The sequence below is a fragment of the Pseudoliparis swirei genome, chromosome 2 (genome assembly GCF_029220125.1).
Source record: "Pseudoliparis swirei isolate HS2019 ecotype Mariana Trench chromosome 2, NWPU_hadal_v1, whole genome shotgun sequence".
In the NCBI taxonomy this organism is placed as follows: Eukaryota; Metazoa; Chordata; class Actinopteri; order Perciformes; family Liparidae; genus Pseudoliparis; species Pseudoliparis swirei.
The window spans coordinates 7398935-7412506 of NC_079389.1; the positions used below are offsets into that span (position 1 = coordinate 7398935).

Here is a 13572-nt window from a genome sequence, read left to right on the forward strand (position 1 = left end):
AGACCTCATTAACACTACACACCAGAACATATTCTGTGAATATCTATGGCCATGGTGTATATTTTATTACATTGTTTATATATATATATATTGTATGTATATACATATATATATATATAGTCTCAAAAAAAGTGTATATTTTATTACATTGTTTTATATATATATATTGCCATGATGTATATTCTATTACATTGTTTTATATATATATTGTTAATACTTTCTTCTTTTTTTGTGTGGATATTGTATAGTTTATTCTCATTCTTATTCTTTTTTTAGTCTGCTACTGCTGTCGGGTGTTTTGCACATAAGAATTTCACGAACCGATTATACTTGTATAAAAGGGGATGTGACAATAAAAACTTGAAACTTGAAACTTGAAACTTGAAACTTGAGGTCAGAGGGAGGGCCAGTTGGGGATGGAGGTCAGAGGGAGGGCCGGTTGGTGATGGAGGTCGACCGGGGCTGGACCAGCCCAACCCCGTCGGCCTACTGGGGATTACCCCGGTATCCCTTATGGCCAGCAACACGCCCACACAACAATAAGTTAAATACATTTAAAATACTGTGTTAACGTATGTTTATTATTAGAATACCCAACAATATTTGTTCAAACATTTTACGTGTAAAGGCAACATTCACAAATATGTTGATTTATTGAACAAACATGTTTACACTGTATGCAGACATTTAATTACATCATTTATGTTATTGTTCGACTTTATTATTTGAATGTTTACTGCAGAAAATACAATAACATGAAGATCTAGAAGTGCAGAGTCGTTACGCCACCCCACCGGTTAGAAAGGACGGTCAAGATACATTTATATGTCAAACCCTTTTATATAAAAAAACACAATTCAAAAGTGTGTTTTTAAAAGGCAAAGCCTTCAAACAGTTCCGTGCAAATCAAGCTGCCATTCATGAGTAAAACAATTGACACTACAAAAAAGGGTTATATTGTATTACTATTTCATTATATTCCTTCGATTACAATGATACAAATTAGGCGATGACGACTTCTGGTGACGTTAAGGACAGCCAATCGCTCCTTCCCTTACTGAGGAGTTGGCAACACTGACGCCAAGCCGGCTGCGCGTCCCGCTAGTAATCCTGGCGTCTGGAGGTGGGATATTGACACACATTGGAGTTCACAGAAGCCGTCTGTCAGGGTCTTTCTCATGAGTCTTTGTCGATACCCCCCTGCCCCAAAGCCTGCAGAGAAAGGCCTCGGGTTGCTTTCACTGTTGGGGGGCATGGAACCACTGCGGAAGGAGGCGAAGGATAATCCGTGGGCTTCAGCTAATCTTCTCTCCAAGATTTTCTTCTGGTAAGAAAAGCGGCCCGCAGTGACAGCCGTGTTTGACGTTAATTGAATGGAGAGCTCTCCTGTGTGACAGTTAGTGGCCATTCAGAAGACGGGCTGTCCCCTGGATGTGATAGCAGGTCGCTGCTGAGCATCCGTCTGTGCGTCAACATAAAGCACACTGTGGAGGGCGCGCGGGCTCTCGAGTATAAATATATCCCCCTAGTCTTCATGGAGCATGACAGTGTGCTATTCAGTTGTTTCATTATTACAGTAAAAGTAGTTTCCATAATTATAACTTCAGTTGTGTAGCACTGTTCTCAACATAGTAAAGAGACAGAAATAAACACTTATACTTTTATTACTTTATGTAAATTATACATTTTCAATTGTTGGAAGTGTACTACAATGGACAATTCCACTTCTGTTTAAAAAACAAGTTAATGGCAAGGATACTGAACTTGCTTGCCCGGAGGGTCACTTTCGCAAAACGACAGCAGGCCAAGGACCAGTTAAAACACACATATGAAAATGATATTCATTAAATCAAATGGATTCGGGGCGTAGGCCGGACTTCTTGCAGAGGTCCAGGGGATTCTCGCCAGTGGCGGCTGGTGAAATTTTTTTGGGGGGGGGCGCAGTTTAAATAGCACTCAACAATGAGAAGAAAAGAGGTTTTGAGTAGAATATAGTAGAACACAAAGCTTTATTTCAAGAACACAGCGTGCTCAACACGGTCCAATAACAACTATCAACACACTGTGACTTTGGGCATGAGAGGTTCAGAGCAGCTTTAAGGAACATGGGGTTGGGTTTCAGAGGTTTGCAAAATAAAAGAGTTTCACCCTCACATGAAAGAGGTTCAGAGCAGAATAGTCAGAAAGAGATCACATGTTACATTGGGTGACGGAGTAGAGCCACTACGTGTAAAGACAAGTAGCCTCCTCTCTTTAAAGTGGTCAAACTTCTCAATAACTCTCTGGTTAAAGTCAATCATGTCTGTAACTAGCCTGTTTCATTATTCTTGAGGGAATGTGTCTGTTTTTCAGAACTTCTTCGTTGTGTTTCGATGCCAGTTCGGTCTTCTTCTGCTGCTATGCAAACGGGGTTAGCTTCATGCTGTTAGCGAGTTAGCTCCATGCTCTTAGCTAGATAACTGCGGCAAGATTCGTGCTTTACACTTGTCTGAGGCCCCGTTTACACGATGGGAAAACGCATATATTTTCATGCGTTTTGGCCTTTCATTTACACAAAAACGGAGGTTTTATCACGGAAAACGATCATTTCTAAAAACTGCGGCCAAAGTGGAGATTTCTGAAAACTCAGTTTTTGTGTTTGCGTGTGAACTAGGTCAAACGGAGTTTTAGGTTGTCAAACGTCATAGTATGCGACTAAAAATACTTTACGTCATGTGAGCGTCCTATGTTTACAGTTAGTTTGGCCGCTCCTACCAGGGTTGCCAGGTCTGTGTGTACCAGCCCAATATCAGAACTCAAAATATGCCCGTGCCAAACCATATACACTGCTTTTAAAGTGTGTGTATGTGGACGTGTCCAATGTCCATGTGTGTACGTGCTGATCTGGAGTCAGTTTGGTAGGATTTGTGTATAAATAAATTATTTCATTTAAAATATGGATTTTTATTTAAAGATATTCATGTAATTTGCATGCAAAATCGGTCTACCCGAACCAGCGGACAACAAATTCAACCCGCGGCAACACTTCAAAAGTAGCCCAATTCCGCGGGAAAACCGCGGACCTGGCAACACTGGCTCCTACGTCCAGTGTCGACTGCCTTCATTTTCGTAGTCAGGTACGCCCGAGTTATTTCCTCCTTGACATGAGGACACTCCTCGGATGTCTCGAGTCTTGAGAATTCTGATTGGTTTGCATGTCTTTATCCTTCTCGTTACACTGCCGACTACAGGTTTGGCATAGTTATGACGGCGCCCGGGGGCGTATTTATGCGGGTTCATATAAACAGAAACTTTTTTGAAAACGACCTTGTGTGTACAACGTTATTTTTGAAAACGGAGGGGCAGAAATCTTAGTTTCTGTAAATACCCGGCTATGTGTAAACGTGGCCTGAAGCTCTGTAGATCCCTCACCCCGTTGTAGTCCAGAGAGTTTCAGTCCCAGGACTTTGGAATAACAGACAGGGGAAACAAAAAACGAATTACTCATGGAGCATTCAGCTAACCAGCTCCGGTTAGCATATAGGCTTGAGGAGCACCTCCGGGTGTACGTCCTCCCGCGGTCAGCGCTTTGCTGCAGAATTTTTTAATCCGGATGTTCGGGTCCCAACTCTTTCAGCCTCTTCTTGTCAATATCTGACCGTCGATTGAAAGGTGTTTGGTGTAGAGCAGGGATTCCCAAAGTGTGGTGCGCGAGCTGTCTCTAGGGGGTGCGCGAGAGGAAACATGTAATGGCGGTCTAATGGTGTAATAATTAATATTAAACATTCTCAGGGCTCTCAAGTGTCACGCATTGAGCGTGAGACTCAGTGGCGTCCCTAGGCTTAGCCCCGGATGTTTTTTAATTAGCCCCGAACGTAAATAAAAAAAAAAAAGAAGATTTGGCACACAAGTGGTTAACACCTCCAGGTCGCACGTGACGTCATTCACCCAAAACAGCGGAGTCAGACTGGCAGCAGGCGCACGTAACAGCAAGCTGCTGTCTGAGTGTTTCTATGTCTACAAATTTCGCTGCTTCACTCCTCTGGGCTAAGCCCAGCGCCGCCGCTCCCATAACGCGCATCGCTCTGCCGTGTTACGCGCCGACACATCCGCGCACACAGGTGAGCACACTCACGAGAAAAACTCACTAGCACCCCCCCCCCCCACCCGTCAACAACTCTTCTCGGAGCAAAAAAAAGAAAAAGTGTGGGGGATTGGGGGTGCGTGAACTCGGTCGGGATGCAGAAGGGGGTGCGTGGCCTAAAAAGTCTGGGAACCCCTGGTGTAGAGATACCACAGAGTTTTCAGTCGCCGACGCCATACTAACATAAAGCTTCTGCTAGCTATGTTGCAAGCGTACCTCCGTGGAGCTCTGGGCAGCAGGGTTGCCAGGTCTGTGTGACACAACCAGCCCAATATCAGAACTCAAAATATGCCCGTGCCAAACCATATACACTGCTTTTAAAGTCCAACAGCATTGCTATCATTGCCAAATGTATTGTAATTAGGGCTGTCAATCGATTAAAAAAAATTAACTAATTAATCGCACATTTTAAAAGTTAAAAGTTCATTCTTTTTAAAGACCAAACTTCACACAGAGCTGTGTTTTCAAAGAGGCTCCTACCTATAAAGTGCCAGCGAGGTATTTAATATTGTGGATGATAAATTGTTTCTTCAGTGAAACATCAGATTAGTAAAAAAAAAGAAGTATATTGAGACCCCATTGGTCCTGTCATCTTTAACATTGAACACAGCAGAACCAGTGGCCTTGGTAACTGACTGACATTCACATATGTCACGTTAACCCTCTGGAGGCTGGGGGCATGTTCTCCATTTTACAAAAAAAATTAAATTCACCTTTTAAAGGCGTTTGCATATGACATATTCATGTGTTACACATCAAACATTCCAGAACAATCTCAGCTCTATTCAATGAGGCTCATTGTCCTCGCGCCGTGTTCTCTGCTCTCTGACTGACAGGCTGCTATAGAGCCTCACCTGTGAGGTGGGAGGTCCTTTGTGATTTACTGATAGTTCATTGGTTGTTTTTCCCCCAAAATGTTGACAGACAAACGGATTGACCAATCACGTTGAAGGTTTCGTGTGACGAGTTCTTTCCGCGCCGCGTCACCCGACACGTCGCCCTCCGTTCCTCTGTGTATCAGAGGGGGAGACGGGAGGAAGGAGGAGCAGGAGGAAACCCGACTGATTCATCCACGAGTTAAACTGATTTCTGCTTCTTATTTTCTCGGAAAAATAATTGTTTTAAAAACGGAAACAGTGTTAAACCGCTGCGGCTTGACACTCGGTTTGAGTGTAAAAACTTCAACGAACACCGGAAGTAAAAAAAGTTGCGTTAATTGCGTTAAAATATTTTAGTGCGTTAACGCGGCCAAATTAATCGCATAGATTAACGCGTTAACGCTGACAGCCCTAATTTTTTCACATCAATTTAAGTGGTTGTTGACAGGCTGACGGTCTCCCACACACTTAGTGCGTCAACACGGTATATTTACTATTTAAATGATTTGGCATATAATGTTTTTTGACAGGATATATATATTTTTTTCTTCTTCTTTTTTTTTCATCTCAAAATTTTAAGAGGGGCGGCGCCCTAGCGCCCTCTATGGACGAACCGCCACTGATTCTCGCCTGACACGTTTGTTGTAAACAAGCTCCGTTTGTCACGGGTTTCACAGGGTGAGGCTCAGGTGCAGACAAAGACAGGATGGACTCCAGGTTTAAAGCAAAACAAAAAGACTTTACTCTTGTGTTGTTACGAGATGTGCGGACGCTTCGAAGCGTGTGAGGAAACGCCCCCTCCATTAGGGGGCGTTTCCTCGAAGCGCGTATCGAGGCTTTCTTCATTTAGGGGAGGAGCCAAAAATGATGACGTCCGAAGCCTCGCTGCCCGGCTGTACCACGTGACTGCTTCGGGAAGTGGTTCAGATTTTGCCGGGAGGTTTGACAGCAATATAAACCCCTCAGGCTCCATTCAAAATGTGGGTTGTTGGTTGAGAGTTTGGAGAGGTTAGAGAGAGAGATAGTTTGGAGAGTTAGGAGAGTGAGGAGAGAAGGATAGGTGATAAGATGGAACTGTTGAGAAACTGTTATTTCTGAATAAAAATGAATAAAATGTCCCTTGTCCTGTACATTACTGTCCAAGTTACACAAGCATATTCAATCCCCTCTTCCTAGTTACACCCACACACGTTCACTGTCCTCTGCCTGCTTAAGCCCATGCCATTTTACTAAAGTGACATAATAACATTATTACACAACCTGCCATATCATATGATACTACCATTTTGGGAACATTTACACACACAGAATACATTCAAAAATGTAAATGTTACACACTTTCTCATTGAGCTAAAACTAAGTTAGAATAGTCTGTGAACAATAATTTCAATCATTATTTTTAACTACTGAGCTTATTTTCATGTAAATATCTCTCCAGTTGGCTGCATCCCTTATTCAGAATTGGGTACCAGAGGAAACTGGAAGAAGATGACATGTATAACGTTCTCCCAGAGGACGCTTCACATCGACTGGGGGAGGAGCTACAATGGTAAGGCATTGAATGAAGACCTCTTTAGCTTGATTGTTCTCTGTTGTTTCCAGCATTATTTGTGATCAGTTGAGATTTTACTTTATCTTGCAAAATGAGACAAAACTGATTATCAACCATAAGCACAAGTTAATCTGGTACCATGCATACCTGTGCACCTCCCTATGTTAGTACATAATCTAGTATTTCTTATGAAATGATGGCACATATGTGCATGAACATACTGCTCAGATTTAAATCAGATTCTTATTCTTCACAGCCATGCAACTCCCTGAATGTAAAGGGTAGGTTTGGGCAATCTCCAAGATCTGATCCACAACTTCAGCAAAGGCATAGCACTCAAAACTGCTACATCCAAACAATAATCAGAGCTATATTCTCATACTGAGCAGTGGCCATGTTGGAGTGCCCTCCCTCTCCACCGGGACATCATCCAAGTGTTTAGTAGCCTACCAGAGACTCGTGGATGTGCCCATCACTACCTGTCACCTCTCAGCCTTGACATCTTCTGAATCGGGGACAAATTGAGGGTTTGGGGACAGTCACTTTTTTAAATAATTCTGAATTAATTAAAGTAACATTATGTAACAATTGTACCTTAAAATAACAGCTTGAAAAAAATGGTGCCGATACAATGACTTTTAATATGACGATTTGCGTCTCCGCCATTGCCATCGGGGGTCTGTGGGGAAATAACTCCGCTATGTAGGATTCTGGAGGCGCCCGCTCCGGGGCGGATGTACTTCGACCTGCTTTCCGGCAGTGATTACGCAATGTCATATCGTGCCACTCCACGCTCGCAGCTACAGTATAAGGGTAGCTTTTTTATGTAGCTTTTTGGTGTTGTCAACAATATTGTATTCGATCACACGTACTCCACATTCAAACATTTAGAAAACAACGTATATAGGCTGAAAACGCGATCGGTATTTCATCTAAACTAAATGTTGTCATTCTTTTGGTTATGTTGTAACAATTCGCCCTTAGCAACTCAATCAAGGGGAAAAGGTACAATACGCAAAAAAAAAAGGGAATGGGCGGATCTGCGAGTTCTGGTGTTAACTCTCTCTGCTCAAATGGTCGTAAAAGAAAAACACACAGTCGATATGCGGAAACCCAAATGTTATTATATTAAATCAAATTCAATGCATCGGCAAGCCCCCAAAATGAACACATACACTACAAACAATCAAACCCACTCAAAACGAAGTATAATCCCCGGATCCCGACAGTCCCCAAAGTCTTTGCAGTCCCCCCAAACAAAAGGAAATGACTGCACGCACACACCCCTCCCCCCCCAAAAGCCGGCAAACAGCTGACCGACCAGGCGGAAACGTGGCGAGGCGCCGCGTTCAATCCCCGCGCTACTTCACCCTAGTCCGGTAGGTGCTGGGCCCAGTTCAGTGTTCCTGCCCGTTGGTATAAATCCAAAATAGAAACAGTCACCGGATTGCTTCTACCGGGCTGCATCTATCGTAACTGGGTATTTACGACACTGAAGTAAACGTTAAATACCTCAAAAACTGAAGGGGGCGCTAAAGGGGAAAAACTACATAATGGGGCTTTAAATCAGTAAATATAATCTCGTGTAAAAACGCATATTTAGCCAGCCACATCGAAATCTGTGCTAGCCTATACTTAGTCTTTAAACATCCACTCAAGCAAATTATTCTGCTTGAAATATGTAAAACTGAATGTTTTTTCTCCAGAAACATTTCAAAGTGCATTATTGGTTCATTATTGTGATTAACACTGTATCAATATCTTAGATTACTGACTGGGAGTAATCCTTGCTTCTCTTTTCACTTTTCAAAGGTACTGGAACAGAGAAGTTCAACAGGCAGCAAAAGATCTGCGCCCACCCAAACTTGCCAAAGTTCTTGTTCAGTGCTATTGGAGATCATACGCACGCATTGGAATATACATCTTCATTGAGGTACAGTGCAATCTCACAGTGAAACCAAACGTCTACGAAGAACTGTTTTATTGCACACCCACACGTCTGCCTTCCATCTCCTTTTCAATCAGGAGGTTATCAAAGTCATTCAGCCGGTGCTACTTGGGAAGAGAATTGAGTACTTTGAGAGTAATGACCACAGCAACACAGCTGCAGTGCATGAGGTGTACAGCTATGCTGTAGGCATCTCCTTGACAACCATCAGCCTCTCCGTCCTTCATCACCTCTATTTCTACCACGTCCAGCGAGCTGGCATGAAGATTCGTGTGGCCATGTGTCACATGATCTATCGGAAGGTCAGTCGTTATGAGGTGCACGTGTGTAGAAATGTTATCCTCATATTCCTCATATCCTCATGTCATATTCCTGTGTTTTATATGACTGGATTTAACAACCTTGTTCTGCAAAGGCTCTTTGTCTTAACAGCAAAGCATTTGCCAAAACTACCACAGGACAAATTGTCAACCTCTTATCCAATGATGTCAACAAATTTGATGAGGTAAATATCTGAAAGGATCTCATTTTTATATCTTTATTTCTATATTTCACATGTGACTCGTTCAATATAATTTGACCACAATGTATGACTCTGGCTGGGCGACGTTGCCAAAACCTTCTGTCAAAAATAAGTAATTTCTTATCTTGATAAAAATATAAATCACAATAACAACATGTTTTCTAGGAATAGGATGAAAACAAAGTCAATATGAAGTAACCATAAATACTAAGCTTTTTGCCATTTTAATAAGAACTTAAATGCAATCTGAATTTGCAATCAGAGTTTATATGTTTTTGTTATTATCAATTTAGATGACGTAAAAGTGTATTACGATATCTCATCGTGATATGATTCCACTAGAAGACGATAAATTATCTTGTTAAATTATTGGCTAACACTACATGTTTTATACTTTTTGAACTCCATCGTTTTCTTACAGCTCACGTTATATTTGCACTTCTTGTGGATCGGTCCGATACAAGCAGCAACTGTGACATTATTGTTGATGTACGCGATTGGCCCATCATCCCTTGCGGGAATCGCTGTCTTTTTTGTCCTGATGCCAGTACAGACTATGTTCGGACGCTTGTTCTCTAGTCTCAGGTTTGTGGTCAGTTTCCAGATTCAACAAATAAAGAATACTGTTGTCTCTTTTAGGTAAGCATTGTTTGTTCCACTGGTGCCATTTGTGTCCCTTGTTGTAAGGCTGAGACCGCAGTCTTAACAGATGACAGAATACATACAATGAACGAAGTCATCTGGGATCTGCGTTATAAAGATGTATGGATGGGAGAAGCCTTTTGCTGCATTGGTGAATGAGATCAGAAGGTACACCGTGAACTAACCTGGAGTCCCTTTTGATCAAAAGTCATATAAATCTATTAACACGTCGTTGTAATATCCTCTTATTAAGCGGAGCAGTGTGTGGGATATAGTCGTATCAGCAGTGAGGATGCAGATTGCTACCAATTGAATGTTTACTCCCTCACCCCTCCCTTTCCAAGTGCGTCGGAGAGACAGTGGCCTTCAGGTAATGTGAAATTGAATAAGGCCCTCACATGAGCCTGTGTTTGGTTTGTCCGCTCCGTGCTACTCTAGAAACAACATGGACTCTAGCGAAGAGGCCCATCTCCCTAAATAGACATGAATGGCTCATTCTAAACAGAAAAACACACTGATTCTTAGTTTCAGGTAATTAAACACTTGTGAAAACATAGTTAGGAATATTATTCTGCCAATGAATCCACCTAAATCCTACATACTGGTCTTCAATTGAAAAGCATGAACACATATTTGCTGCCGTTATTGTGATTGAAACGTTAAACGGTGTTTACTGACAACATGTTTCGTTATTGGACAGAATGGAAATCTCCAAGATCATGAAAAGCTCCTACCTGCGTGGCCTGAACATGGCATCTTTCTTTGTGGCCAACAAGATCATCGTCTTCATCACCGTCTGCATCTTCGTGCTGACTGGAAACCAGTTGTCTGCTAGCAGAGTGTTTATGGCTGTTTCCCTCTACGGGGCGGTCAGACTCACCATCACGCTCTTCTTTCCCTTTGCCATAGAGAAAGTCTCTGAGTCTCTCATCAGCATTAGACGGATTCAGGTAAATGCACCACATATTTATACCCAGTGTGTGTTGATTACTGAATAAAATACAAATTGCAAATCTGGATGGGATTCTTCTTTTCAGGATTTGCTTCTGCTGGATGAAGTTGATCCTCAGCATCTTGGGCTTCCTATGGCAGAAAAGAAAGACTGTATAGTGAAGGTTCAGGATTTAATATGCTCCTGGGATACGGTAGGAATTGTTGTGGCAAAGTGTCTCTCCTTTCTATCTTTATATTGCTCACATGCAATACGCCTTAAATCCCCCTGAGAGGGTCTAAGTAAGGATAAAGAGTGTCGCTATACAGATTGTGAAGCGCCTCTCGAATGGTCTGTTGATTTCAGTAAACCCGATAATAACAGACTTAGTGATTAGTCACTACATGACACATGTTTCAGTTCATTCACTTTTTCTTACAGATGATAGAGGCTCCAACTTTACAGAACGTGTCTTTCACAGTGAGGCCGGAGCAGCTCCTGGCAGTCATTGGACCAGTTGGGGCTGGAAAGGTCAGATCTTCTTTCTTCTATGATTAGTAGTCATGCACACGCGATGAGACATCGGAGACATGTTAACTTGTAACGCAATCATTGATAATATAATGTTATCAGTTGTATAAGCAGTACAGCGTTGCGTCAGTGCAGAGGTTTGACTTATTTTTATCAGAAGTTGAATGCCAAATAAAATGTCACTGCCATTATATTTGACTGACACAATGGAGACATACATATTCTAATGAGTAGGAAATAGCAAGATTCCTTAATTTTACCATAAATTAATCCCGTTTTTGTATCCGAGTAGTGCTTTCATTTCTTGTTCAAGCCAAAGCCCAACTAGATGCTAGACAGTTATATACAGGCAGCAGAAGGCATTATTTTGTAGAAAGTTACTACGAGGAACTTTTAACTGGTTGTAACACTGTTTCAAATTATTCTGATGACTTTATATGACTTGCATTAGTAAACGAGACAAACAGTGAGACGATTGGCTATTTCTATATAGTTATTCTTAATTTTAGTCATGTGTGGCTTTACTGGGAGTTATGTGCTGTAACTATTTCTCGCAGAACAACAACTTAACGCTCGGCTAATTACCTCCTGTTCAGTTCCATGCTTATTTCCAGTGGTATCTTCATACTCTTTCAACTCTTGGAAAATGAAAGGGATTATAAGCATATCTCTCAAAATTGTTCTTGAAATCTTAGCCTTTGTTCTGTGTTTGTGCATGTCAGTCTTCGCTCCTTAGTGCCATCCTGGGAGAACTGAGTCAGGAGAGTGTGTTGTGCACCGACAGATATGCTAGAGAGGTTCATGTCATTTATGTTCGCTTTCTCTCATTCCAGGCTTCCTGATTGTTTTCACCTGTCATCACACCTGTCTCCTATGCTCATCAGTGTCAGCCCCGCCCCTGATTGGTCCCACCTGTGTCTTGTTACCATGTGCTTAAATTCCCCTGTCTCCCAGTGTTCCTTGTCAGTTCGTCTGGTCTTTTGCCATGATCAGGTCGGGTTATGTTGTGCTCTTGAAAAGTTTTTGATCCCTCACTACGTGGGCGCTTTCATTTGTTCACGGCAGAACCGAAAATAAAGTACTTACAAATACTTTATCTCTGTCTCCGGTCGTGCAATTGGGTCCTACTTCCTAAGTGTCTGAGTTCGTAACAGAACGAACTGACCACATTATGGACCCAGCCGACCCAAGAACGCTCACGCCGCTCTGTCGGTACAGGGCGTGACGATTTTTCATCACGAGGAAAAACTGGACAAAGTCAGCCGGAAATACAAGAGCTGAGAGGACGCCAGGCGGGTTCAGGAAGAATTATCTACACAGATTCAACAACTGGTTGCCCAAATGAATAATTTTTCACTCATCAACAGTCTGCTCCTCCGGTGACGTCATCCACCGCTGAGAATTTGCCTGTCAATACTCCAGCTGACGACCCAGGTCAGGCTGTTTCCTCCCGTACGGCTGGCTCTTCCGGAGAGATTTTCCGGAGACTCTTCGAATTGCAGAGCCTTTCTGGTACAGTGTGATCTGCATTTTCAACACAACCCAGCAGCTTTTTATCTGAGCATGGTAAAGTGGCGTTTATTGTGTCTCATTTAACGGGAAGAGCTGCAGCCTGGGCTACTGCAGAATGGTCTAGAGACACCGAACTATGTTACTCATTGGCCGATTTCATAGAGACTATGAGGCGCATTTTGACCACTCATCGCCTGCTACGGAGGCCAGCAGAAGACTGTTTCAATACGTCAGCTCAACCGTCAGGTGGTTGATTATGCCATCGAGTTTCGTACAGCAGCAGCGGACAGCGGATGGAATGTTCCGGCTCTTCGTGACGCCTTCATGACAGGACTTTCGAACCGATAAAGGACCAGCTGGCTCCACTGGAGACACCCGGGATCTGGAATCCTCATCGCTGTGGCCATCCGGATCGATAACCGTCTTCGAAAGAGAGAGGAGCGTCGACGCAACCGAGATGTTATTCCCAGCTTCCAGAATTCGCCTCGGAGGGTCGCGCCGCCAGCGGAGGATTTCCAGCTCATGTTACCGGACCATCAGAGGACTACACTTCCGAATGACTCCGTGAACCCATGCAGCTTGGAAGAACCAGGCTTTCTCTGGAGGAGAGGCAGCGCCGTCACGGAGGGTTGCTGTTTCTACTGCGGCCAGCCGGGTCATCAACTCGCTTCATGCCCGGGAAAAGATCGTGCTCACCAGTCAAAAGGAGGGCGCTGGTGAGCAAGTTTCCGCAGACTTCCTCCTCGACCTGTTACTCAGGTAGACATTTGTATTAACAATCAGACCATTGACCAGGGTGTGTTAATAGACTCAGGGGCTGACGAAAGCCTTATAGACTGGGGCCTAGTCAAACAGCTAAAAATAAAACTGTCCCGCTATCTCATCCTGTTAGTGCCAGTGCCTTAGACGGCCGCTTGTTGTTCACAGTTACC

General features: G+C 43.0%; 1 pseudogene; it reads left to right on the top strand.

The window, feature by feature from the left end:
• The first annotated feature begins 1247 nt into the window (after positions 1 to 1247).
• Positions 1248 to 13572, top strand: part of LOC130203552 (ATP-binding cassette sub-family C member 4-like) — a 44458-nt pseudogene continuing 32133 nt past the window's right edge.